Here is a 5,706-nt window from a genome sequence, read left to right as displayed (position 1 = left end):
GAAAGAAACGCATGTATGTGAACACACACACACACACACACACACACGCACTACATTTTTGTTTCCTATGGGGTTTTATTATTAAGTAGTATTTCATTTGGTCAAATACATTCCATACATCAATTAATATTATCATCTGACTTTTCTTCTTTAACCTGTTAATATGGTGGATTATATGGATTAATTTTCAAACACTGAATTAGCCTTGAATTCCTGGAATAATCCTTACTTGGTCACAGTTCATAATTCTTTTTATACATTACAGAATTCTACTTGCAAATATTTCATTAGGAATTTTCATGTCTAAAATAACAAAAAGAACTAGTCATACATTTTCTTTTTCCATATTATGTTTGTCGGGTTTGGGTATCAGGGGCTATCCCTCTCATTTCTGGAGGTGTTACCAATTTTGACCCCAAAGTATTTTTCCCTCTTGGAATTATGCATCTAATAACAAGAATGCATGCCATTTCAACAATGAAGTAAAGTTTTTTCTTGACCAAGAATAGAAGCAGGAGGAAAGGCTCACAGATCAGTTTCTTGGCCCATAGGAGTTTGGGAAGATATAGATATAGGGTAAGAGAAATGAGGAGAATGGGTAGGCTAATAAAGGAGGAGAATATTCATGTCTTTTCTGGGAATAAATGGAGATTTTCCAGGAACTTTAATGTCTCTTCTTTTTGCTCCTTTTATGGTTCCTTTTATTCATCATCATGGCGATTGTTAGCTATTGCAGATGGGGTTATAATGAAGTTGTCCAGTGGTCACTCTGGCAGCCATCTTAGATCCAACCAGTTTCAGCTACCCCTCTTGAAGGAGAACTTCTGACCTTCAGGTTTCCTGTTCTCAAAGATAAGTAAGATTAAAGCAGTGTAGAAATTCAGTTAGGTCACCTAGGGGTACAAAATCAGGGAGGTGTAACATAAGAGACTGTAAAATTGGTTTCAGTTCCTTAAATACTTGATAGAATTCTCCAATGAAACCATCTGGGCCTGAAGGTTTCCATTTGGAGAGCTTTTATGTTTAATTACAAGTTCAATTTTCTTGATAGTAATGGGCTATTCAAATTATCTACCTCAGAGTGAGCTGGGGTACTTTGTGCTTTTCAGGGAATTAGTTCCATGTAAGTTGTCAAATTTACACGTAGACTTACATGTAGTTTTTTTCTTATTATTCTTATTATCTCTTCAGCATCTGTATCCATATCCTCTAACCTAATATTGGTAATTTGTATTTTGTCTCCTTTTTCATCATCAGTTTAAATGCCACCTCCTCCAAAAAGTCTTCCCCAAACTGTCCCCCGTGTCCTTCCAAAGCACATGAAAAGGTGCTCAACATCACAAATTATTAGGGAAATGCAAAAATCAAAGTGATATATCACCTCACACCAATTAGAATAACTACCACCAAAAAGTCAGAGAACCTAAGTGCCACTTGGTATGTGGAGAATTTTTAATAAAATTTTTAATTTAAAAAAAGAGTTCTATCGGATTTATTGACATCTGGTAATAACATATGGGGAAGCAAAACAATATGAACATGTGTTTTAAAACTATACTCTTGGCAAAGGATTCATTTAAAAAAAAAAAAAAGCCTAGCTTAGCTTTATCTGTAATTTCTCACTTCATTGATCATTCTAATTAGAGACATTTTGTGGCAGAGTAACATTATCTCCTTTTAACATCATCCAATTCAGTTGTTTTCTTGACTTTTAGAATGACTCTCTCCTGTATCATCTAATACAAGTTTCACATTCTCATCAAAACCAGTAATACAGCCTTCTATCCTCATGTTCACTTGCTCATGGAGCCACACCTGAATCCAGGATCTGTTTCGTAAGTATCTGAAGATGAGGCTTTGCAGATGGGCTGCACCATCACCTTCTGCACTTTCTAGCCCTGGCCACAGTACACTTTGCTAGATTTTCACCAAGACCACACACCAACCAGCAAGTTACCTCAGAAAGCTAAAAAACGTTAACTCTTGTGCACTGCTAGAGGGAATATAAAATGGTGCAACTGGTAGAGAGCTAGTCAGTCATGAATGGGTAGCAGGAAAAGGACAATGAAAGGTAACTGAAAACCACAGGAAGCCTACCAACAGGCAAGTACCTGGAAGTGAGGGACCTGTTATGTCAAAACCTCCCCTAGCCATACTGACATCCCCTTAAGGAAAACTATTATTTCTTTTTTTGTTTGTTTGTTTCAACTTTTCTCTTTATTATGAGCTAAATTTAAGAAATCACTCTTTTCTTCTGATTTTATTTCCCACTTATTAAAAGGTCTAAATAACAATTAATGTATTTAGACTGAAAAGTACAAGAGCTGATATAAAATGGTCATAAAGGTTCCCATGGAATTCAAGTAACCGAAGAATAAATCCAGCCAAGGTACAAAGAAGAGCCCAGCCCAGCAGATGCACGATGTGCTGGTTTAATAGGGTTCTAAGAATGCCATCAAATGCACACAGTAAACCACATGTGTGGTGACAAGTCATAGCCTAAGAAATATTTCCTTGGTGTGATTCTTACCATTTTTTTTTTTTGGTCTGTGAGTTTCCTTCATTTAGTAACTTAGGGCTCCCTTTAATATTTCAACTTCAAAATAATTCATCGAAACAGGAGCCACTTTTATAGGTAAGATAAATCAGAGGATAATGTATTGGGATAGTTTTGTTCTTGTTTACAATCAAAAAGCCTTATATGATCAGGGATTGATGGGAGTGGGAATGACAAATGTACATTTCAGACTTTCATCAATAATGAAAAAAATAAAGCATTTTTATAGACTTAAAACTTGTCATTAGTGCATTTAGATTTTGAAGAAAGAATCAAAATGTAAAATACCTGCACAATAATACAATGTTAATAGAAACTGGCCACATACTGAGGCCATTTTTAGTGAGCTACCATTGTTTAAATATAAGAAAAGTAACTTCTTGGTCCAAATTAGTGAAAACTTAAAAAAGATTGTCTTTAGATAACATTATTTGAGGACAATTCTTTTTCAGACAGATTGTGATTTTCAAAATCACTATAACATAATTATGGATTAACCTTTAAATCACATCTTAAAAACCTGTCAGATTTCCATTTCTCCATGAGGTATTCTCACCACTGTGTTGTTCAATTCCACAGGATAAGCTTTCTTCATTATTATTACATAGTAGGGAGATTGCCATTCATTGCTTTATCATCTTTTCGAAAAGACACAGGCAGACTTGCTAGACTAAAGCTGACATCTTTAAAGGCATGCAACAAGAATATCCCCACATGATTGTGAAGAAGCCACTCAGAGTCCCAATGATATCATCAGCAGGCATATCTTGCCACTCCTTAAAAAGAATAGCTGAACAAGTTAAAACTGAGGTTGTAAAGAAAACGTAATATATTGGTGTTACAAGGGAAGTGTTGAATATGTCCAGGGCCCAGTTTAGGTAATTGATCTGTGTGCTCACACAGGTGACGAGGCTCAGCAGCAGAATCCAGGCCAGGGGATGCCACAGCACAGGCTTTCCAGCTAATAGTTCTTTGATGGTGATGCCCATGCCCTTTGCACAGGACACTGAAAACGCTCCAATCACAGAACAGATTGTTATGTACACAAGAGTATTTGTCTGTGCGTGGCGAGGTCCCACCACAAAGATTAATATCAAGGACACAATGACCACAATTGTTGCAAATAGCACAAAACCTGGATCACCTAACTTGTGTGACATTTCAATTAACGTCTCTTAATCTCCTCTTCCTTTGGAGCATGGATGACCATAACTGCAGATACTAGAATGCTTAGCAAAAATCCAATTTTCCCATGAAGATTAAGTCTTTCATTTAGAGAGTATGAAGAAAGAATGGCACTTACAAGGATACTGAGAGCTCCCAGTGGAGTCACTAGCGTGGCTGGTGCAAAGGCATCTGCAGCGAAGTTGGCCACCTCGCCTGCCCCCATTGACAGTAGTCCAGCCCACCACAACCATTCTTTAAGATATGCATGGCCACCTTGACCTGCTCTCATGGGTCCTTTTCTGGCAAGTCGCAGAAGGCCTTTTTTTTTTTTTCAAAATGAAACTCCCTCCTATGAAAATGCTGGAGGTCATAGCCAATCCCAAACCAATATAGAAATCATATTTTCCATGCCCTGGGCTCATTTCGTTTGTTACTTAAGAAGCTCCTGTGAATCACACTGATCACAGAACAGAAAAACTGCTGGCACTGAAAGCAGGGGGATGCCGTCTTCACTTATGTAAGTTTAATATGGTCTCTCTTTTGAAAACCAGGGATGATTTATTCATTCTCATTTTCTTGAAAATGCTACCCTTTATTTCCATCTAAAGTTTTTAACTTTCTGTTCCAGCCCAGGATGACCTCTAGCCCCACCGCGGCCGGGACCTAGGCCACCGCCGACGAGAACCTGGGCACGACTAAGTCAGGAAAACTACTATTTCAAGATCATGTCACACACTACCAGCTGGGCTAGACCTCCCTTATTATCAAAACTATCACAACTCCCAATCATCCAGGCAACCAAAACATTAAGACCCTCACAAAGAAAGCTTACTGAGGACTATTCAAAGGGTAATAAACCAATTAAATAGGCAGGAAATTGAGACCGAAACAGAGGGACTAAATTTCCTTATAACTCCAACTCTATAAGCGCCACACCATCCTCTCTTGGGAGTAGTCCATTCAGTTCCTATGTGGTCAGTCAAAAGTCAAAAGGTGGACATGGGCAGGACTCTCTGGAAACTTCCCTGGGTCCCCCAATAAAACTATTGGGCAGTTGGGGTATGCCATTCTTCTCTTCTCTGAAAGGACCCATTCTCTCCCTTAAGAATGTCCCCTTTTCCCTTTTCCTATCCCATCTAATAAATTCATGCCTGCTACTCTGAGCAGCATGTCTGAAATCTTTCTGGCATAATCACAAGAACCAATGATAAAGGATTGCTGCGACTTCCTCAGTTTCCCAGCAGGACCATGCCCTGTAACACAATCATGGTGGAAAACAGTAAGGTAGTTACTGTTAAAAATTTAAAAGTAGAATAACTATGGGATCCAGCCATGCCACTTCTGGGTATGTTCCCAAAAGCAGGAACTCAAAGAGCTATCACTATCCTGCATTCATGGTAATGGCATTCTGCCTACTTTTTTGCTCAGCACCTTCTGCCAACCCACTTCCTCTTCCCTTGATACCCAACCTATCCATGGGTTTCTTTCTACCATGCACAAGCATCCTCCATAATACTCCACCTTTCCTGCTTCCCACCCTAACAAAAGGCTTGGTCTCTGCCCACTCATCTGTCAGTCTCCTTGGAATGCACCCTCTTCTAAGACCCTCAAGCACCAAGCCTGTTCACATGGCGCAGTTTCTATTCACTTTTCAGCAAAGCATCTCCTGAGACACCCCCTCTCTGTGCCCCGTCACTATGCCAGTGGACCTGTACTCACCACACACACCCCAACATGGCCTGGTCTCTCATCTTGGCCAAGGGATGCCCCTTCCTCCCTGTCCCCCAAGTGTCTGCATGACCTGGGCTGTCACCTCTGAGCTCAATATTCTCTGCCTTAGATAACATGTCCTCCCTCCAATGCACACCCCTTAAATGCCATCTGGCCTCTCCCTCTCTTTCATCTCCAGTCTCCCCTGGGGTTTTTCCTTCCTCAACTCCTTCAGCATGGCCTGCCCTCTCTTCTTGACCCTCTCTAACCCT

General features: G+C 39.7%; 2 pseudogenes; both read right to left on the bottom strand.

The window, feature by feature from the left end:
• Positions 1 to 1,636: 1,636 nt before the first annotated feature.
• LOC114095176 (small nuclear ribonucleoprotein E-like) lies at positions 1,637 to 2,894 on the bottom strand (annotated as a pseudogene).
• A 175-nt stretch (positions 2,895 to 3,069) lies between these two features.
• On the bottom strand, positions 3,070 to 4,164 carry LOC114095212 (magnesium transporter NIPA2 pseudogene; annotated as a pseudogene).
• Positions 4,165 to 5,706: the final 1,542 nt, after the last annotated feature.

Source organism: Marmota flaviventris, chromosome 1, assembly GCF_047511675.1.
Source record: "Marmota flaviventris isolate mMarFla1 chromosome 1, mMarFla1.hap1, whole genome shotgun sequence".
Taxonomy (NCBI): Eukaryota; Metazoa; Chordata; class Mammalia; order Rodentia; family Sciuridae; genus Marmota; species Marmota flaviventris.
This window is presented reverse-complemented; position numbering and strand designations above follow the sequence as displayed.